Source organism: Pteropus medius, unplaced genomic scaffold, assembly GCF_902729225.1.
Source record: "Pteropus medius unplaced genomic scaffold, Ma_sr-lr_union100, whole genome shotgun sequence".
NCBI classification, from domain to species: Eukaryota; Metazoa; Chordata; class Mammalia; order Chiroptera; family Pteropodidae; genus Pteropus; species Pteropus medius.
Genome location: NW_024342471.1, coordinates 1900832 through 1924586, shown reverse-complemented (window position 1 = coordinate 1924586; position 23755 = coordinate 1900832). Strand labels below are relative to the sequence as shown.

Genomic DNA, 23755 nt, shown 5'->3' with positions numbered 1-23755 from the left:
AAGGAAATTAAACTTGGGTTTGAGATAACAGGGCTCCTATGACGCTTATATACTGAAGAGATTAGAAAGAGATCCTGACCAAAAAAAAAAAAAATGTAAAACCCAACAACAACAAAACCCCGCAAACAACAAAAAGCAATTAGTTTGGAGAGACTAAGTAGGATTGTCTAAAGTAAAAACTTGAAAAAATTGGACAGATGGACTTCATAGATTCGGAGAATATTAACTCTGGTCCCATGTTGTGACAGGTTTTTATTGACACATCTGTTACAAACTAATTGCCTCTTTTCTGCCTGATAACTGAAGTTTAGGTTTAGGGGTTTTGCAATAGAAGCAGTTCAAAGCTCAACACTGTCATATTTTTTGTTAATTTACCAGTGAGTGGTTGAGTTTATATGGATAACTTGATTTATTTTGAAGATAATTATAATTATAAATGTGTTTTACTAGACAGCTTGTCCTTTATAATATAATTTGCCTTTAACTACAGTAAAATTTCTTCTGTCTTTCTGGTTAATGACCTCTTCTTTAGAAAAAAAAAAGCAACAAGTATAGGTAATATCTATAAAGATAATATTTTAAGGTAGATAAGAATAGAATGGCTTGGGCTCTCAAATTTGGGTGATAGAACAGATTTGGGCCGGGCATGATATAGGACACCATCATTACAGCTAGGAACAGGCAAGAGCAAAGTTGGGCCTTTATTTCTCAGATAAGCTATCATACTATTTGCAGTATCTCTAAAAGCTGAACATTTGTATACCCTGCAACCCAGCGGTTCCACTCTCAGGTCCATACCTAAGAGAAATGCATCCATATTTTCATGGAAAGACATGCAATGAAATAGTCATGGCAGCACCAATTATAACAGCCGTAACTAGAAACTACCCAAATGCCCATCATCAGTAGAATAGACAAATAATTGTGTGTTCATGCAGCGGAATTCTATACATCATTGAAAATGATCAACATGTTACTGCCCTACACAACAAAATGGATGAGTCTCACAAGGCCAAGTGAAAGAAGCCAGATGAGGAAGAGTACCTACTCTATAATTCCATTTGTATTCAGCATAAAAATGACAAAGCAATCTAGCTGTTAGAATTCAAAATGATCATATCCCTTGGAATGGTAGTCACTGGAGTTCTGGTGCTGTTCTGTTTCTTGATCTGGATGCTGGTTGTACTGAGTATGTTCAGTTTATAAAAATTAATAGAGCTACGATTTAGGCACTTTCATACATGTATATTATAATTTAATAAAAGTTTTTAAAATACCAATTTAAAAACAGGACATTGGCATATTTTCAAGCAGGATTCATTAGAAAAGGCAGAAGTTTACAGTGACACTTTGACCAAAGCTTAAAGGGCACACAAGTAGCGCATTTTTAAGCAGACCATATTATCTATTGAAAGAAACCACTGAGATGCATCAACTTATCTATCATCTTTATGTGAAAAACCAAGGAAGCTCATTCAAATCCCCATTTCCCTTACGTGCCAGCTCTGGTTTCCAGTTCAGTGAACACTTCATGGCACCTCTTGACCTCTGTTCTCTCCAAGCTCTGATTTCAGCCACTGTCATAAGAACGTGGTTTAGCAGTTAATAGTGCTCTAGAAGTTTTATTTCTTTTGATTCTTTCTTGATTGCAAGTTTATCAAGGCCAACAGCGCCACCTTTGATTTCTCCATCCACGATTAGGCGTTTGGTGGACATTTGATAAATATTTGACAAATGACACCTACCCTTGAAGAAACAGGAAATGAACATAGGCTCTGCCTGAGGCAGAGCAAGGTTTTGCTTTTAACTGGCAATACTTGCGTTGCTTCTTTTGAGTTGTCTCTATTCGATTTCTCTACTTCCTTGGATATCTCTCCCCACCCCCACCTCACTCTAACAGTTTTCTTGTTTACGTGTTTATTGTAGAAGGTGGAGAAAAGGCACAAGAAGTGAAAGATAAACATCCATAGTTTTTCCCCTTAGAGAGAAACTCTTACTATTTTGCTATATTTTCTTCTGCTTTTCCTATAATGCTATTGCTTTCACGCTTCCTCTTTGCTCCCTTGTTTGTATCATGTCTTAAGAATAATGGAAATGAGTGTAGGACAGAAACTTATCCATATTTTTAAAGGATTCTTGGGTAGGGTAGAAACCATATTACTGCCTTGGTTTTCTGTACTCTCCATATGTGAAGGTATACCTTAGATTAAGAGCTAGGCTTTCATGCCTTGCTATAGAATAATATTTAACTCAAGTTTCTCTGGTCCACTGCTTAAAAATTGCTTAAAATTTTTAAATTAACTTGGCTGGTATATACTCCAGTTTGCTAAAAAAGACTTAAGAGTTCTTCTAGGATAAAATCAAGAGTTCTTCGAGGATAAAACCATTCCGTTTAGTCATATTGTTGCCCTCAATCTCATCCTGAAAGCAAGATGAGATCTTTTTGATCTCTTAGATGTTAATATTAAACCTTAAAATCCTATTAATCCTAGTTCTGAGCCTGAGAATTTTAGCAGAAGATTTGCCTCTCCAGGCAGAGATTTCTGGGCAGTTGTCCAAGGATGTGCTTTTCTTTATGTTTCTGGAACCGTACGATAATCACCTTCCCTACACCAGAACGGTGTGGCTCGTATGTCTGTTTTCCTCGTCATGACCTGGTCTGTTGTGCTCCCTGGTACACACACTATATGGTGTTCGTACTCTTGCTTTCCCTCCTGAAATAGTCCTAAAGTAGATTCCTCTGCTTTTGTCCTTGATGTTTTTCAGATTTTTCCTCCTCTGGACTACTTTGAACTCTGTTCCTAGTTTTTCTTTAGGCTCCCGAAGTATTTAAATATTTATTTTATGAGATTATTCATTGGTAAGAAGAAAAATCATCCTTGTAACACAGACTTTCTCTTGACCTTTAAAATACCTTAATGGGTGCACTGTCTGGCTCTACTCGGGTTGCGAGCCCTGTGACATTTGCATAATCTCTAGGCTTCTGCTTAATCATGTTGCTATAAATGATTGTTTGTCCTGAACAGAGCCTATCTAAAGTGAGTACCCTGCTGTGGGGGGTGTGTGTGTGTGAATGACAGAGAGACAGACAGACAGACAGACAGAGACAGACAGAGACAGAGACAGAGAGACACACAGAGACAGAGAGAGACACACACAGAGAGAATAGATATCCAGAAAAGAGAAAAGAGATACAGTTTGGATCGACATCTTCATCATTTCCATTTTGTCTAACACCTGGCCTATGTTCAGTTATGTGAAGTGGCCCTATAACTCTCTCTCCTGGAACCCCATTCATCTAATGCTGTCCTTGGCATTGAGGAGACAAAACTTCATGTGCATTTACATTTTATTCAGTTCAACATTGTAACCCTTGGAATGCAGAAATCTGCTTAAGGGTGAGTTTATGGATGTGATGTTTCTGTTATCGTTGTCAGGAAGGCAATGCTCAATTTTGGTGAAAGCAGATGGGGAACCACCAATGATGTCTGAGCATTCTCCCAGAGGCCAGAAACTGAGCTGCCTGCCAGAGGGAAGGTTTATGGTGGAGCTTTTCTGCCTCTGGGTGATTGGTTCTTTTATCCTGTGAATCCTTTTCTTCAAATATAAGTTTCCAAAGTTAAAAATTTTTTTTTTTAAATAGAGAAATTAATAGTGTTTAACTCATGCAGAGGAAGAACTAGGAAAGGGATTTTTTCTATAATAGTATAGGAAAAAATATTGCAAACTCATCCAATTGGGTTGCATTCTAATCTGACGAAATCTTTTAGTAAAATAGCTTTGTTTCTTTAAAAACTAAAGTAACCTATAGTCGTTATGAAAAAAACTCACAGAGTATAGATGGATGAGAAGAGTAACAATAACGAAAACAGCCGTTAGCATTTCGCACTCAGTAGCACTTCACCTGCATTACTTCATCCCATCCTCCTCTGGTTCTGTGGGTGAGATACTACAGTGCAAAGGTCAATGGTAAAAAGACTTGGTTAATATTTTTAACCCACTATCTTAAACTTACTGGAAAATCGGTTCCCTTTTTTTAGGGAATACCTGCTACCAGCTGCAGGAAACGGATGGTATTCTGCAGACACAGTCTGGAAAATGAGGGATTTTAGTCATCTCACAGCCATCTAGGGCCTGAGCTAGGACCAGACACAGTCGCCTCTCTCAGCCCACCACCAGCTTTCAGATTCTTCCCATTAGTTGTGTTGATGGTTACTTGGGACTGTCCTTCAGCGTTAAAAGCTAGAGCAGTACATTAATTCATTCAGTAAAAGCAGTTACCTCAGCACTGTACCAGGCACTGTGTCCCACTAAAGATAGAAAAGGATCCCTGCCTTAAGAAAGTCACAGTCGGATAAGAAAACTGCCATAAACTTTAAGAAGGCTAGAAATGCTGCTAACTACCATATACTGAGTGTGAGTGCTGCAGGACTGGGGTAGGTAGGGGTCAGCCTTCTCTACCTGGCAAACTGAGGAGGATTCACAGAGAGGGGCATGGGCACAGGGTCCCCAAGGAGCAGTCGAGTCTCCACATGGAGGAAGCCAACAAGGAGAGAGGCTGGAACATGTTTGGCAGTGTACAAATGACCGACCTGGCTTTTTGCAGGTGGCTGGTGGAGGAACACAGATGGTGTTTAAAGTCAGCTCTGAGTCATTCTTTGAAATCACAGAAATTCAAGAAGGGTTTGGAAACCCTCCAGCAAGTCATTTGACCTGCTAATCTCTCAGTAACCACTTGGTATCCAGCTCATAACTGTAAGGTCTCTGTAAAACTGTCATACAGGATAAGTTGCAGAATAATATCAAGTAAAGAAAATGGTTCTTACGCGTTAGCCTGTTAACCAAAGGGTTTACTTTCACTCTTTTAAAGGGTTTTTTTCTTAGCGAGTTGCCCCACTGCCCACCTTTGACAAAGACCCTGTGCTGTGGATTCTCAATTCTTGCCCCATCTTCAGAAATGGTTAATTACAACTTCTAAAGCAGGGCCAGAATATACTCAGCCTATGAATGTGATAGTGCTGGGAATGGAACTCTATTTTCTGTATAATTTTTTTTTCTTGTTGCCTTGGCAACTGGCTTTTTCTTTAAGCTTTTGTTTTTTCTCAACAACATGAGCTGCTTCCTTTTCATTTAGCTCAGATGTATGTATAGATGTCTATCTTATTCAGAGAGTCTCTAATGCGTTTATGAGGTGTAGACTTTTTATTTTTCACACTCTTCACAAGGTTGAACAGGGATAATTTCACATTCCTGTTAGCCTGCCTGATTAACCAAACAAAGGCGAGTCATAGTGATTTATTTTTGTCTGATATTAAATACCACAGGAATGATTTAGATTCCTTTTTATAAAATATGTCTAAATATTTTACTATTAGGCTTTTTAATGTTTCTGACAAGATCTATGTGAAAATTGTTTCCACAAAAAATAAAGGCACATTGTCTCTTCTGTCTCCTCCTTGCTTACTCTGCTCTAGTCATAATGGCCTCCTGGCTGGTCTTCATTCTTACCAAATCTGTACACATCTCAGTGTATAGATGTAGATGTAAATGAGACTGATTCCAACTTTGTACCTTGTTGATTTCTTTTCTATTTAAGTTTTCATGCTGGGAACTCTGACTAACATAACTATTCCCAGCAAGCGTATCAAAGCCTTATAGTTAATGATTAGCTGTGATGTGTAAGCTTACACCATGTAACCATAGAGATTCCTGTCAGTAACTGGCCAGAATGGTACAGCAACCAAGATAAATATCAAACTAGGTGTTTGTGTCAATTGTAAGCAATTATGCATCATAAGACCACCAGGAGGTATGGTTCTTGGTATCACTACATTCTTTGTCTCTCTGTCATGTCAATCACTTATTCTTTAGCTATGCTATAAAACATTTACTGTAACACCTATCTAGTGGCAGAAATTAGCTGCGTAGACTCAGACTACTGAAGTGCCTGTCTGTTTAAGTCTTACACCTTGTAAGTAATTTATCCTACAATAAATTTGGTTTAATCTATGGAGTTGCCTGCATCATTTTTTGATCTCAAGATACTTTCATGGTTCAGTGGTCACTGGACCTTCGCTCCATTGTCAGACATTCAAGGACTCTGCATTTGCCATTTTCTTCTGTCTGGAACTCAGCTGCCCCAGATACTTGCATTGCTTTCTCTATCATTGCATTTAGGGCTCCAGTTAAACACCAGCTCCTCAAAGAGGACTTTCTGGACCTTCCTGTCTAAAACAGCATCCTCATCCATTGAGCTCTGGCCATTCCAAAGATGAGAGGAGCCATCTCTGGAAAACCTGAATGATTATCAGTCACGCTATGTGAAGTCAACCACTGTATAAGTCCTACCCATGGCAAGAGTTTACAATTGGCTCTTTAATGCCTCACCCTTAAATTATGAACTCACAGCCAATGATCATCAGGTATTTGTGGAAATCCTACATCGCAAAATGTAGAGACCAAGACTAATAAAAACTAAAGAACTTGAAAGCAACAGAGACAATGATGGAGCAGAAGAAATCTAAAACAGAAGATGAGGCAGGGGAAATCATCATAGAAATAATACAAGACATTTAGGAGAGCGACAGAGGGAAGACCTGGGTCAAGAGCAGGCATGGAGAGTAGCCAGGCTGACTGGAGCAGAGGGTGGAGGGCTCTCAGAGGGAAATGACCAGGAGGACTGGGGAATTGAGAGATTATTCTGTCATTTTGACATGTGGAAATTTATATTGAGAGGCTCCTGGAGGGTGTGGGTACAGTTAAAGAGAGTTACAAAGCAAAGCAAACAGAAATAACTATTAACCATAAAAACAATAATATCACATAATAAAGGAAACATATTGTCAGTATGTTTAGCAGTGATCAACCTTATATAGTTACAATACTATAAACACTGAATATTAATTTAATAAAAAATTGACATAACTGTGTTTAGAGAATGGGTAGAAATAAGCCTCTGTGTATGTGTACATACATGAGTGTGTGTGCCTGAGTTCTAAGGATATCAACATATAACGTCTAAAACCGATAAATTATCATATGTTATTATGTTAATTAGACTTAGAGGATTTTAAAAACCAGAAGGAACAGCAAGTTGAAATGTAGACTCAGGAATGGGAAGGACGATGGAGGAGGCAGGGGACCATTGTTCATTGTAAGACTTTTGGTTTCATCTGACTTTTAAAAGCTATGAGCATATATTACTTTGATAAACAAAAATTAGTTAGGAATTAAAATATGTTTTAAACAGCCCTTCTTCTTTGCATATGTCACTGATACAGTCTGATGTACATTTGATTAATACGAAATTTAGTGCAGCATGTGACTGATGTCCTTGGCTGGCAGGCTCATTAGTTTAACCAAATTCATTTTCACTTGCACATGAAGTAATTAAGTCAGACTCACTTTGTCGGAAGTCATGCTGAAGACATTTATCATTTCCTTCTACACCATGGAGATAGATTGAACTATGGCTTGTGGTTGTTGACACTGTATGCTCATTCAAAATGGAGCAGATACTCGTGACACCAAATTGAGCTTTTTAATTACTTTAGATTTAATGATGTACCTTTGCCATGTACTTAATCTTCAGCAAATATTTACCCCTCCCAAACAGGCAGATTTGCAATTCATAATTTGTCATGTCAAATGAAGCATTTTCTCTTTCCCCTGCCCCCAGAAAGATCTCTGTTTAAAATTATAGTCTTTTAAAAATAGCCGACACACTCTCTTTGTAGGGAAATGTCAATCTTTCCATCCTATGATTTGGAACTGACCCTTTTCACTCAACCTAACCTTAGTCTGTGTTTATTGATATAATTCTTTTGGATACAGTTAATGTTTTTATTCTGCTATCTGAGTCATTCTCATAGAAAATAGGTGACTGGATAGATGGGAGATAGATAGATAGATAGATAGATAGATAGATAGATAGATAGATAGATAGATAGATAGATGATAGATAGATAGATAGATAGATAGATAGACCGACCGACGAACCAAGCTATGCTAAGAATATGTGGAAATAAAATTTCAGCTAACAGAGGACACATACAAGTTTTAGTTTCAAGGTTTCCTGTCTGTAAGAGCTATATAATTGTCAGTTTTCCAAGTGGAAGTTAAATAGCCATTATTCTATTGCATCCAACAGTTTCCCAAACTTTTTGATAAAAGTGGGATCAGGAATACGTTCATTAGAAAGTCTTAAAATAACCTCATGATACTTTTAAATATTCTTGCAATTTGTACCGTGGGAAGAATGAGAGGAGCTGGAGCTGGAGGTAGTTATCGAAGCCTAGGTATGGATGTCTTCAGTGACTATCTAGTGATAGAATCTCTTTTGATCCTTCACCACCCAAAACATTTGAGAATACTTTCTAGACCAAAAATTAAATGGTCAAGTAAATTAATGATATCTTTTTTAATTTCAAAGATGAAAAACTATGAGACTTGAAATTCTAGAGGCGATGTCAGAATTAATGAGTACAGTAAATTGGAAGTAGCCTCTGTGAGCATAAAAATTTGTATGTCAGGATTGCAGACTCCATACCATGAGTTTGCCTGTGCATTGTATTATTGTTCTCTATTATGCCTTAGAGTCTTTAGGACATACTTCCTGAGTTTGAATCCTGGCCCTGCCATGTACTAGCGGTATGTCTTTGACCAAGTTTCTTAATCTCTGTTCCTCAGTTTTATTATCTGTTAGTCTATCAGTTAGCCCACTCGATGCCTATTCTAACCCCCTCCTACCATGATTTCTTGTCTTAGAGGGTGGAAGTTTCCATTTCTAGAATCCCTTACAGCTAGTGTTCTGGATGTAAGTTAGATCTGCTAATCAAATGTGTTCCCATAAACCTTTGAATTCTGACCTAGATTATTTGGGAAGAGAGATGGGGCATGGTACATTCAATTTTAGTTGGTGCAGATAACAGCAGAGGTAATATGGTTCTGGAACTAGCAACTCTAGTGATAGCTTCCTGATCCAGCAGATAGCTTCTTAATCGGGAAGCTTCCTCCTCCTCCTCCTCCTCCTCCTCCTCCTCCTCTTTTTCCTTCTCCTTCTTCTTCATAGTCCCCTAAAAATTTATATTTTTTCTAGATTTACGCAAGAAAGCTGTTTCATTTATATGTGAAATGAAATGAATTTAAGGAAGACCTTAGGTAACAAAAAGTTCCAAAATGTCAATAAGGTAGTAAATATTCCCAGTAATAACTTTATGAGTCATAATCTTTCACTCTGTTTTTCTTCTTACGATGGGCATAGTTTATTTGCTTAAAAGAGAGTTTAACTGCTTAAAACTAAGTAGTTAACTTCTTAAAACTAAGCTATACAGCTTTTGTGTACTCTCTTCAAAGAAGTGAATATTATAAGAGTAAAAATAATTATATTCTTTTTTCTAAGAGTGTTTTAAGCAGATATCTTGTTCTGTGGGCCATTGGTTGCACAATTAGTACTGCAGTGTTGAGGCTGCTAGAGCAGCAGGCATGAGCTGAGTTAAGATAAAGTTTGAAATTATTTAAAAAGTATATAGAAATGGTTGATGATAAAGAAAATGGCATCTGTAAAAAGTTAAAAGCATCCGCATTTTTTATAAAACCAACTAGAACAACTTTGATGTTGAATGATTTTCTATAATCGGCTTATTATGGAATGAAACTTACAGAAGCAAAATGCAGGCTGGACAGGAACTATAGTTTTAAGATGATCACAGGTGATTTAGGATCAAAGTCTAGCATTGGAATACTGTTTCAAGGATAGCTGGACCATATTAATAAATTAAACAGACTCATGGCTTCAAAGGGATAGAAAACATAAAAATTTTATGTAGCTCATTCCTCTGCCCTCAGGCAAAATCTCCATAAATAAACGTAGGTGATATGAATATTGTTCATCTTAAGCACTCTTAGAGAATGAGTTTTAAGTATGAGGGCAATTTGGCTATGACATTTATTATTTTGTTGACATAGCCAGTTAAGAGACTTCTGTCTTAATTTCCTCACCATTGGCTGAGTGGCGCCGGGTTAGTAGCTTTCTTCTCTTAGAACTTTAAAGACTATTTCACCTCCTTCTTGCTTTCATTGCTGCTGTTGAGACATCAGCAGTCAACTTAATCATTATTTATAGATAATCTGTATTTTCCTTTTGAGTGTTTTTAGGATTTTTATTTTTGCCTTTGATAGTCTGCAGTTTTATCTTGTGATAGCTATAGAGTAATTTTTATTTATCCTGCTTGTAAAACACTGTGATTGCTAAATTTGAGAATTCATGCTTTCATCAGTTCTAGGAAATTCTTACTCATTAACTCATTGTGCATTGTCTTTTCCCTATTCTGTTAGCTCTTTTAAAAGTCCAGTTAGATGCATATTAGACCATCTCACTTTGACTTACATCTCTTAAATTTTTTGTTTTGTTTTTCTTCATTTCTTTGTCTCTCTGTGCTAAATTCTGAGTACATCTTTAAATCTGTTTTCTGTTTTCTAATTCTCTTTCCAGTGGTGTCTAATCTTCTGTTTTATCCATCTATTACTAGAATTTTTTTTATTTTTTCCAGTAATTTTTGTTTCTTTTTCTAATTTACCTGTTCATTTTTTCATAGTCTCTTATTCATACTTAAACTTTCTATTTCCTATTTTATTTTTTAACGTATTAAGCACATTTATTTTAGATTCTGTGTCCATTAACTCCAATATTTAATGTTTCTGTGAGTCTCATTCTGGTGATAGCTCTTTTTGTTTACTCCCTCTCAATAAAGGTGTCTTTCTTCAGTGTGTATTTTGTGAATATTGTTTTTATTGTGAGTTCATGTTCAATGGAACTTTATGTGTAGGGTTTTTTTTGTTTGTTTTTTTTTAATGTTTGGATTGAGGGTACATTTTTTCTAAATAGGATTTGCATTTGGTTTCTGTAAACATAGGAAGGCATATCAGTCTGGAACCATATTAAAATAAATACATGGCTCAGAGGTTTTTAGACCACAAAAATAGTCTGAACTCAGGCCACGAACATATGTAAGGTTTGGCTCATGGTTAAATCTCTGCAGAGATTTTTTTTTTCTCTCTTTATGCAGAACCAAAGCCAAGACAAACACGTTTTCCCACTGTGACTCTTTGCAAGGCATTTTTTTCTTTCTAGTTCATCTTTTCTCTGAGGGTATAACTTCGGGGATCTCAGCTTTATGCAGTGATATCTTTTCAATCTCCTCATCCTGCCATGACCCTAGGCTTTGTATCCTGAACCCTGTGTGGCCACTGAAGCTGATGGGCTAGGTCTAGACAGCAGCTCAGAATTCATGTACCTCTTGGAATTTCTACTTTCATTTTGCTTTTAGTCTCTAGGGATTTTAAAAAATATTTTACCCAGCATTTTTAGGTGTTTGGTAATAAGGAAGATTTTCATAATCGCTTTCCCACCATGTTCTCTTGTTAAAAAAATATAACTATATCTGCAGTCCTATTAGAGGTATCCTTGTAAAGGTAGAAATTCAATTCCGTATTTATACCTACTTCTGGCCCTTAAGAATCCATTTTAGAAATATTTTCCACGCAAATACATCCTAAACCCCTCATGTCCCATATTTTCTGTCATTCGGTCAGCCCCGGTTTTCACTTCTCTGCTAGTTATAGGCCTTCTCTTCATATTATGCTATTTCAAATTTCGTTTGTGGATTTTTTTTTTCCAGTTTCTCTGAGTTTTCCATGTTCTCCCAAGTTTTTTGCTGTAGAAGATAAGGTGCAAAGCTTCGCTTTTCTTCAGATTCAGCTGTAAATGGGGGAAGAGAGGGAGAGGGAAGGAGATTGAAAATTACCTCCTATAACTGTTCTCATTTCCTAGTCTCATCTTTCCTTTTTAAAATTTAACTCAACACCATAATTCTGACTTGCCCAGCAGTCATTTTATGAACCCTAGATCGTTTCTGTGTAATTTCCCAATGTTTTGTTTTGTATTTACTCACCTTAACTTTTCCCTGAAGCTCTTTTCTTGATTTATAGTTTCCATCAACTTCCAAAAACCACCACTGCTATCAGGCTTCATGGAGACTGAGTCATTTCAGTCCCACCTACACTCTGGTGCTGGTCTCCCTTGGGGAGATGTGTTGGGGGACAGCTGGAAGGCTCTATCAGCCTGGGCTTCTGTGTTTGACACACCCACACAATGAGGCACCTGCTGTTTCCACCCACACTGGGATCATGTTTGCTTTGCAGTGCATGCACTTGGGACCTCTCTGTAGTCACAGCCATACTGCTGTGAGGTGGGTAATATTCACTATGATTCATCCTATCAACTCTCATGCCAGGATGGGGGCAGTAGCTATTAGTAAAGGTGATGTTCCTTGTAGTCAGGAATGAATGCTTGTTCATCTGAACTTTCCTTATGACATGCATCTATCACTGTATAGTAAACATGTAGGAGCATTTACAATTCACTTTTTAAAATCCCAGATATTAAATGACAAACACTTTAATACTTATGTGTAATAACTTTGCTGCTGATACTACTCTTGTCACTGTGATAATAATATAAAGTAGCTTTGATTTATTGAGCACTTACAATGTGCTAGGCTTTGTGCTAATAAACTGTTTGATTCTAACAAAAGTCCTATGAAGTAGAGCTGTTATTATCCGCTTACAGGTGAGGACATGGAGATTCTAAGTAACTTGCTTAAGGTAACAAAGCCGGTAGGTGGCCGAGCTAGGACTCAAACTCAAGACTTCTAAAGGCAAATTCCATGCTCGCAATCATCTCATTTGTTAGGACAGACATATTCAGCTTTCTGATCTATGGCTATGAGCTTTTTAACAAAGACCAGAACTTAAATCCATGTTAGTTGTTACCTTCAAGGTAACAAATTTGAAAATATGTACACATTGAAACCATGCTTCCTGCCATTGCACAGAACTGGCTTTGGAACTTGTGAGAACTGTTTTCAGCACCAACTTGTGAAACAAGAATAGCAATTTCTTTTTGGAGTAAACTTTAACTATATACGTATATATAATTTTTTAATTTTATAATTGCAGGTGATATTCAATATTAGTTTCAGGTGTACAGCATAGTGGTTAGACATTTATATCCAAACTTTGCTTTTTACCCCATGTCATGTTACCCTGCTTGATCACCTACATTATTTATCAGATTGCACTCCAAATATGTCTTGACAGTTTCCAAAAAGGTAATTCTGCCCTCTAAGGATGAAGATTTGCCACCAGTGAGGACATCCAGAAGAGGCTTCCAGAGGGAGTGACACTTCCTAAAAAGCTTCAACATATTCTCAACAGTGGCATCTTTTTAAAATAAGAGCTTGGCCCCCAGGTGATTATTCCGAAAAGGGAGCACTCAGCTATATATTTACATTCTGGTGTATTGGTTTACAATTCAATCTGTTACTTCATAGATGTATTTAACATCGATTTGATGTGGAGTGAAATCTGTTTATACGAATAAGCATCTAACAAAAATTCTACTGTGTATAGAAAAACATCAGACTTTCCTTGTCTATCACAGTCCCAGAAAGTCCTACTGCTGATGTCAACACTGGAACAAGCTCTGTTTTGATAGAAATTCTGTTCCCTTTCTCTTTAAATCTTAAAATTAAGAAATATTGACTTGTGGATGTGGCCAGATTGTGAGTAGGCCCCCATTTCTCTTCAAGGAAAAAGGATGAGGTTTCTGCTTTTCCAGCAAAGGAGATGATCTCCCTGGTACCTATGTCTCCAGCAATACTTCCGGCAGCATTTTTAAAGTGCTTGCTTTTTTCTTACAGTGAAGGTTAAGGTTAAAGTTTCAAGCATCATCTTAATTAGCTGCTCACATTTAACTTAACTCTGCTGAAGTAAACAGTTGTATTCAAAAATAGCAACGTTGCCATAGCAACCTAGATCCGAATAATGTGCTTTTTCTTTCTGCTCACAAGTGTTTCTTACTATCTAGGCCAGGATATGAAACAAATCTGCTGAGACCTACCATGTAAAATGAAATGTAAAAAACCATTTGAGGGGAAAAGCATTTTAAACGATTGCTTCAAGTGTCACAGCAAAGCTCCCAATTCCAAATGGCCTCTGAAGGGGACTGCTGAAGGGTTCCCTTGTTTGACAGCCTCACCTCATTGTCCCCTCTCAGGGCTTGATGGGTTCAGGAGAATCCGAGTTATCGTTCCAGTTCTAGCTGTAAGGTTCTGGTCCAGAAAGTGAGAGAGCGGAAGCAGGTAAATCCCTGTGGCTTTCCCAGCTATAAAAGGGTCAGGTTCTGATTCTGTAACTGGTTGCTACTTAACAAAATGCAAAACCAAGCTGTTTTAAATCAAGCCTCAGGCTAAGCTTCAATCTCGCATTAGAAAAGAATTTTAACAATTCTTAATGCGTTTTTAGGATTCGAGACTGTGTTTCTTAAACTTTCATTATCTGAATTGTCTAGGGAGGCCCTGAACTCCCCTGTCTAGCTCATTATTGCCAAAATGCAAAGCTATCACTGGTTCTAATTATGGGAAATGATAGCCAGACGAAGATCATTTTAATTAAGAAAATTAATGAGCAGATTAGCCTTTTCCGGTTCTTAGTTGCCGACCCCTTTATCAGGTGATTCTGGAGATTTGATCTTTTTTTCAATTTTCTTATCTGGATGAGGCCAGGAGGTTTTCCCCACCCTTGCATCTGGTTTGGTACATGACGTTTTTACTAAATGGAGAAGAAATACAATGTCACCTTTTGGAAGTGATGAGCTGACACTGTGAGACTTCTTTTGCTTGAAAAGATTAGCCATTAAAACAAAACAAACCTTGAGGCTTCTCATGAAGTCTTTTTTTCACTCACATTCTTTTAAATCCTCTTCAGACTAAGATGAAGTGAAGATAAGTTAGAAAAGATGTTTTCTTTGTAATTTATTTTGTACGCCATTCGAAAGGAGAGAGAAAAAGAGATGAAACCCCGTAGAAAAATGGTAAAGAATATGAGTAGACAGTTCACAGTTCACAAGAAACCCAAATGGCTGATAAGTGTATGAAAACAGCTCATCCATACAAGTAATCAGGGAAACGAGAAACCAGATGAGAAGATATTCTGACATTATCGGGGTTTGGCAAAGCTGTGGAGAAACAGGAAAAACCAGACATTGGAGGGAATATAAATGCTACAACTCCTTTGGAGAGAGATTTGTCGGGATCTAGTGAAATTGAAAATGCATGTTCCCTTCAACTCAGCAATTTTACTTCTGGATGTATTTCCAGAGAAAAGTCTCGCACAAGTGCGCAAAGAGGTGTGTACCAGGGGGCTCAGCGAGGCCCTGTTTGTGATAGTGAAAAATTAGATACAAACTGCATGCCCATCAGCAAGAGAATGGATGAAAAATAATGCAGTATGTTTCTAAATTAGAATACTGTGAAGCAGATTCATATATACCAACAAAGGCTAGACGTAAAAAATCATAAAGTTGAGTGAAAAAAAGCAAGAGTTTGAATAGTGAAATTAAAATTAAAATGACCACCACACAAAGCAACACTATGGCTTATGGATACATGTATAGAGAAGCTATGAAAATTGACCGGAAGGAATAAATTTCTATGTAGAAGTGGTCAACTTTAATTGAAATGTTTAATTCTTTAACAAGAAAAGACTTGGAGCAAATATAATAATAGGTTAATCATTGATTTGGAGTAATACGAATGTGGATATTATAGTTCCCTTTAAATTTCAGAACATTTGAATTTCTTAAGAAAAATATGAAATGCCAAGTAAGAGAGCTTAGAGATTGATAAGATAGTAGAGATTGGCCTTATATAATTGCCCTAGGCAACTAATTTTAGGGCTTTTACTGACCACACATGTCTTTGTTTTTTTCTCAGCATTCGTTGTATTTCTCAGCAGTTGCCTTTTAGAGGACCCTGTCCTCTGCCCATTGCATCTGTTTGTTATTAGGATGAAAGTGATAGCATATGCCACCTCCCCTTGGGGCGATTCATCAGTTTTAGCTTCAGATGTAAACAAGTACAGAGAAGACTGTGGTTTCAAAAGTACCTGGCCCAGATCCTCCATCTTTTCGGAGTGTTAATTGGATTAAATATCTTGATATCCACACCCAACCCCTCCCCCTTTGTAAATATGTGGACTTTGTGCCTTAAAGGAACAGTTGCAAATTCTAAAACGTGTAAACCAGTCGGGTTGCTATCAGGCAAAAGGAGGCTTAAGCTTACTGATTTTGTTGTTGTTGTTGTTCATTAATTTTATGGTATTAATAAGATAGGAAGCAAGGTGCCTTAGAACTCCAGCGCTGGTGTGATTACACAGGGGCGGGCGGGCTGGCTGGCTGCGGGGGTGGAATCAAAGCAAATTGCTGTCAGGATAGAGTGATTTGAGGCCCTTTACTTGCACTGCACAAGATTCTCGGACTGCAAGGGGTAGAAGTACCTTTATATGTAAAAGAGGGGAAAGGAAAAGAGGATTGTCTGGGAGGAGGGAGCAAATCTATGGAGGTTTCAACAAACAAAACAAAACAAACAAAAGACTGTAGGCACCTTATTATTTAAACTACAGAATGAAGATTATTTTGAGCATCAAAACTCAGCCCCCCAGGACATAGGGATGTAGGGGGGGGGAAATTCTCACTGTTGACCCAGGTATATCTGCCCCACTCCTCCAACATCAGGTTATGTGTAACATATCATAATACATGTATACACATAATGAATCCTGTGATCCGAGGCTCTTTTGATAGTGAAAGAAGGTGCTATTAATTGACACAACAGGCATAAACTGGGGTTGTCCTGAGCAAACTTTCCAGTCACCCTAGCTAGTACTGGTCACCCTAGTAACAGTGCACATTTACAGTAAGGAATGTCCGAAGCTGGAGGTTATCAGAAGAGTTTGCCTGGCTTCTCCATGAGAAACTCAAGTCCTACACAGCCTAGCCCAGCCTGTCCTCTCTTGTAAGAATCCTCTGCCCTTGGACCTCCCCACAGTACCCTCGAAGGCATTCCTGCCTCCATGCCTTCCCCTACTGGTATAGCTTTTTCCCTTTGCTTCGACTATCTGGAGATGACTCATCTTCCCAGTTCCGGCATCACTCAGCATCCCAGCTTTACTTGGCTTTTGCCTCCTGGACCATGGCCATCTATCACTAGACTGAGCCCTGTGCCTTAGGTAGTAGATGGTTCACAATTATTGATTTCATCTGAAGGTAGAGATGACTGGGCCACATATAGAAGGCTAGTCCTCATTTCCTTGTAGGACTGGTCCCCAGGGGTAGAAGACAGAAGCAGAACAACAGAGCACTGACCAACCAGATACGGACATCTCGTGCTTCTCTAACCAGTGTAGGACACCACAATACAGCAAAGCTTCATCCTGGCTGCCTTCGGAATGCCATCTGATCTCCAGGAGCTTCAACATAAACCTTCAGGAAGATAACTGTAGAGCCAAAGCTTTCTTAAATCACAACTATAAAGACTGTCCAGACCAGTTGCTATCCAATAAAATTGTAATGCGGGTCACATGGGTCATTTTAAATTGTCTAGTAGCTACATTTAAAGACATAAAAAACTTAATTTTAACAATATATTTTATTTAATCCTATATATCCAACATATCTAACATATTATCATTTCAACCTCTAGTCAATATTTAAAAATTATTAGTGAGGTATATATTATTTTCTATACTAAGTCTTTGCAGTCTGGTGTGATTTTATGCCTATTATCTCCATTCAGACTAACCACATTTCAAGTGCTCAGTAGCTACATGTGACTACCCTATTGGACAGTACAGATCTAGATGTATATGTTGCTCAAATCACCTTTCTTTATATTGTGTGAAGTTCCTTCTTTTTTATTGCTCTCTTACAGTTTTTTTTATGTGTCCTTAAACTTTGTCAGTTTTTAGGAAATATTCTTTTGTAGTATGGGTGTTAGGAGTAGATAGGTACTTGGCTACTTTTGTTTTTACATGTCCCATTCAAAAGTTTATTAGCCTTGATTTCACTCACTTAATTATTCATTCCATAAATGGATTGAATGCATGGGGTTCTGGATTTATTAAACATACAATAAGGAAGTCTTTGTGTATTAAAGACTTATTATGCCTTTGAAACTGAAGCTCATCAAATAAAACAAAACATCAAAATTTTAAAAATATATCTACTATGTGCTAGGCACTGTTGTAGGCCCTGGGGGATATAATAGGTAACAAAAGAGACAAAAATCCTTGAATAGGAGGAGATAGATAATAAACAAACAAATTATATATTACTAGGGCTCTTAGGTTCATACAGAAATATAAGGCTGGCAAGGGAGATTGGGACAGCCAGGGCTTAGGGGAATGAGGGAAATTCAATTTAAAACACTGTGCTCAAGGAAGGTATGGTAGACTAAATTATCGCTCACAAATACTCTCTGCCTCTCCCTACAGGAGAATTTTACATCCTCATTCTTTTGAAATCAGGCTTGGCTCTATGATTTAACATTGACTAATGATACGTGAACAGAATTGACAGAGCTTCCCCAGTCACTACCTGCTTCGCCGTGCTCTTTTCCCTCTGCTGCAGTCACTAAGCAATGTTGAAATAGTGGCTGCCTCACTGACCTGGGTATCAGGGTAAGGACAAGGATGGAATAGATCTACTTGTAATGTAACGCAGAGCCAGAGTAATGGGAAATAATCCTTTGTTGTTTTATGCCCCTGAGATTTGGGGCTTGCTTATGTAACATAACCTAACCCATCTTGATGGGTACAGAAGGTCTCACTGAAAGGTAATAGCTGAGCAGAGACCTGAAGGAGGGGAGGGAACGATCTGTGCAGATATGTGGAAAATCATGTCCACTCAGAGGAACAGCAAGGCAAAGGTTCTGAGGAAGGAGCTTTCTTGACGCATTCAAGGATCAGAAGAAGATGGATTTTTCAAGGCAGTGATGCAGAGGTGTTAGCACCAGTCAGACTCTCACACAGTCTATAGGGCTTGACGCAGGGCTTAATCTTATTTATCCAATGATCCTGTTCAGTCCTTTTTCTCTCCAGAGTATGGAGTGGGGTGACAGGAGTGAGAGGAATAGCAGAGGATATGAAGGAAAAGAAAGTAAGATCTGGAGCAGAAAGATGCAAAGTAGGAGAACAGGGCCCCCATATCCATGGGCCGTTGCCCCTCATATATTAAAAATGGTAGTGCCACCCATGCAGAGAAGGTGTGCAGTCTCTGAAGAGCTGAGTCAGAGACTCAGTGTGCTAATAAGTGACCAGGACGTGACCCCAACCCCATTCACCTCGTTCTTCTCATGCCTACAACTTTTTAGAGCCCCAAGTAACCCAGGCGGCCTCCAACGGACAAACCAAGACAGCAGGGCCACACATAGGAGTGTGCCTTGTAGTGCCCAGATAAAGGGGCGGCTTCCCCTCTGAGCAACATAGAAGACGGTAGAAACCACATACTCTTTCTTTCCTTAAATCCTGATAACTCTCTTTATTATTTTTATTAAGTCTTAGATTTCTTTCAGCTCTGTACAGCTCTGACACCCCAGATCCTCCCAATTAGTTGCTAGTAAAAGAAACAAATAAGGCAGAGTGGGCAGTGATTGTTGCTGATGCATGAAGGAGACAGAATTCTAAATATCAAATCCATTTAGAGGAAACTTGTTAAAGTTAAAGCTAAAATACTTCACAGAGATAGAGTCCTGCTGTGCATTTATCAACCACAGAAGTGCTATGAAGATTCTCTGGAAGAAACCCCTATTAAACACCTGGGTTTCTAAAGGCTAATAGCATCTCTCACAGAACCCAGCCATTAATTTCAAAGGCAAAGTGCTACTTGGTTATCTCAGATTACTGAACTCAAATTATCATCTATAACTCCTAAAGAAAAAAAATATTTTCAGGTTTATAAGACTCTCAGACATCTATATATTTTCTCTCTGGTCAAAAGAAAATTTAACAAAGGGATCCTCTGATAGATAGGTGACCTTGAAATAATGCATGCAAATGCATTGCCAGAGGAAGGCCCGTCCTCCTTTTCTTATTGTTAATTCCTAGAGAAATTTTATTAATGATAGAAAGCATATTGAAATGCAAAGAGAATTTCCACCCAATTTCGATAGTGCCAGATTTGGGATTGGGACTGGGGCCCTTGCTGAGAAACAAAACAAAACAAAAAACCAGAAAACATCTCAATGTCTGAGAAATGAATAATGCAGAGTGCATATGGGTGCCAGAAAGAAGGGCATTGTGCAGGCATCAGTAGCAAAGGGGAGCTCAAGGCAATGTATGACAATGTATGACAATGCAGTGGGATTCTGCATTCACTTCCCACTCCTTCCAGAATCCATCCTTTGAGCCAGAGTTCTCGAGGGAGAAAGGGGCATTACTGGCATTTGGGGGCAGGATGATTCTTTGTTGTATGGGACTATCCTGTACCATGTAGGATATTTACATCCTTGACCCCGCTCACTAAATGCAAGTAGCACTTTCCAATCACTGACACAAAAACGTCCCCAGTCTCTCCCTAGAGTAGACGTTACTGTACTCAGCTGAGCCCTCCAAGTCCGGGCTATAGAAACAGGTAGAATAAGGTGGTGTTTGAACATAGCTGTGAAGATATACCACTGAGCAGGAATGGAATGAGTCATCAAAAATCCATTTTTCTGCCCACATGTAGGTGCATCAGGGAAAAAAAAAAGAAGCAATTAGCTTTATTTGTTGGTGAAGAAACAGCGATGTCCAAAAGGCCACACCAGCCACATGATTAGAGAGATGGCTTTGTAGTTGGTAGAAAAGCAAATTTTAAAAGGAATTCAAAGACTGAAATGAACTGGAGGCGATGTTCAAAAGAACTGACGGAGCGAATGACTCAATCCATGTTGTTACTGCGCTTCTAGAAAGGAGAAGGAGGGTTACTTTGAAGACAGTTGTCGTCTGCTTGACATTTGCACGCGAAGTAGTGGAGACACTATTTTTTTAGGTTCTTTTGGACACTGCATTTAGGACATTGAATTTCAAAAATTGAAATTAAATATAAAAATGAAATTCAGATGAAAATTAAAAATGCTGCAGATCAAAGTTAGTGACTAGTTACGTAATAAGTACATGCTATGCTACTTGGAGTGTTCTGTATAAATGGCTGTCTTGGGTGGGTAGTTTCAACAACTCTGCAGCTTTCCCAGTGTTACTGCCAACCATCTCCCTTCTCGCTTTTACTCTTCTCATTGACCCTTCTAAGCCCCTGTGTTTCTGCCTTATTACCCTAGTTCCAGATCATCTGTGGGGAAGAAGGTGGAAAGGGACACTCATCCTGCCATTGCAGGACCCCTCCTCTTCCCCTCTCGGCTCTTTAAGAGCAGTACGATTTGTTAGAAAGGTAATATTTGCCAAACCCTGGGCTAAGGTTTGTTTGTTTGTCTGTTTGTTTGTTTTAATATTAAAGCAGGCCACCAAAGGAAATTTTAACAGTTCTTCCTCCAAAAGTTTAATTTTTTTCTTGAAACAATCTCAAACTCATAGAAAACTTGCAAGTACAATATAGACAACTTTTTCTCCATTAATTATTTGAGAATAAGTTGCCAATCTGATGCCCACCACCCCTGATTTTCCCACAAACAAGGATATTCTCTTATACAACACCAATGCAATCATCAAGATCAGGATATTAACAGTTATACCATTACAACCATCTAATCCTCAGCCCCCGTTCAGGTGGTCCCCAAAATAGTTTTTATAGCACAAAGATCCTGTTGAAAATCATGTGTTGCCATGAGTTGTCATATCTCTTTAGTCTTCTTCAGTATGGAACAGTTGCTCAGTCTTTCCTTTGTTTTCATGACCTTGGCATTTCTGAAGACTACAGGCCAGTCATTTTGTAGAATGTCCCTCAATTTGATTTTGTCTGACACTTCCTCATAGCTGGGTTCAGGTGATGCACCTTTGGCAGGACTACCAGAGAAGTGATGCTGGGTCTTCCCATTGCATCCAGTCAGGTGGCACATGATATGGTGTTGTCCTATTACTGGTGGTGCTCACCTAGGTCGTTTGTTATTCTCATGATTTATTCTGATGCTCAAGTTTTTCCAGATTTGGCCACTAGGATCCCTTGTGAGCTGGCCTCTGTGCCCCGTCCTCTTTCCTGCTGGACACGCCCCTATCATTCTTGGAGCATTTTAGATGTTCCAGGCACATCTTGTGCTTTCCGAATCACCAGGCTTGTTGGGCTAATTGTGTGTTGGATTAATGAATGCTTGTCCTTCTGTGGGTCTGCATGTGTGTCACAGAGTATGTGTCCACATTCTTTTGGGATGCTCTAATGCTTTAGATTATATACTTTGCTGTTTCCTATGTTACCATAGAAATTCTAGAAGAGAGATTGTTTAGTAGAACTCTTGTTTTACGGATGAGAAAGCTGATGCTCAGAAAGGTGATATGGCTTGTTCAAGGTGACATCTAGCAGGTAGCAAAACTAGAGTCAAAACCCCAAATTTCAGCTCCTTTTCTAAAACTGCAGCCACTGCATCAAGCAACTTTCTTCATCATTAGCAAGTGCATATATTTTTATTATAACTACTAATTGAGTTAGTGGAGGTGGGGAGTGGGTATGTGGAATTAAAACTAGTAATTTATTAAAGCTTATATTAGAGTGAAAGAAGGAAAATATACTGGTTTGATTTAAAGTATAAACGTTTAAAGCATAAAACTGGTGGCTGTATAAGGAATTCAGCAAGTTACAAATTAGTTATTTGTGTAAAATCTTTTCTAAAACACATGATAGGAAAGTTCTTTGTTTCAAAGGATCTTAGAGATTTCCATATTGAGAATTACAGTGCCCAGAAAGTACAGAAAGTTAGATCCAGAACTAGGATTTGGCTCCAATTCTGGTTTCTTATCGTCTACTATTAAATCACTTAGTTTACTTGTTACTCCTCCTTTAAAAAACACAAACGTTGTGATTTAAATTTAGAGATAAAGAGTCTATGGGATTATTGTAGGGGGTAGAAAAAAATGTCTGAACTCTCTGCATTAGGAGTCTTCATTGTGTTTGTGCAATGGATCCCTTTGACGTCTGGTGAAGCCCATTAACTCTTTATCAGAATAAAGTTTTAACAGCAAGGGAAAAATTGAAATGTACCTATTAAAATACTTCAAGAACAAATGTGTGATATTGTAATGAACATGTGTTTTTTGAGTTAATGTTTAAATAATAAGGTCTAGTGTCAGGACTAATAACTATGGTGATTTAAAAGTAGTGTGTCTTAGTCTATTTAGGCTGCCATAACAAAATACCATAAACTGGGTGGCTTAAATAACAGAAATTTATGTTCTCATAGTTCTGGAGGCCGGAAGTTCAGGCTGTCAGCATGGTCAGGTTCTGGCGAGGTCTCTTCCTGGCTTGCAGATAGCTGGCTTCTCTCTGTGTCCTCCCGTGGTCTTTCCTTGGTGTGTGTGCAGAGAGAGAGAGAGATCTTCCTCTTCTTATAAGGCCACCAATCCTATCAGTTAGAGCCCCACCCTTATGACCTTATTTAACCTTAACCCCCTAAAAGCCCCATCTCCAAATCAAGTCACATTAGGGATTAGAGTTTCAACATATGAATTTCAGAGGAACACAATTCAGTCCATAGCATAATGATAGGCATAAATAATATTTCAAAATATCTTCAACAAATTATAATGAGATATGAAAACAGCTGTGATCTATTGGTGAAAAATCACAGGTACTGCTGCTAATGGGTTTACTGCCTATATTCATCATGGAAGGAAATGCTTAATTTCAGGTAGAGATTAGTGAAAATAAAGATACGAA

General features: G+C 38.3%; 1 protein-coding gene across 3 annotated transcripts in view; it reads left to right on the top strand.

Moving 5' to 3' along the window:
* The window catches only part of LOC120603417 (shieldin complex subunit 1-like), a 96730-nt gene that overhangs the window by 37683 nt on the left and 35292 nt on the right, over positions 1–23755 (top strand). The gene's annotated exons all lie outside the window — the stretch shown is intronic.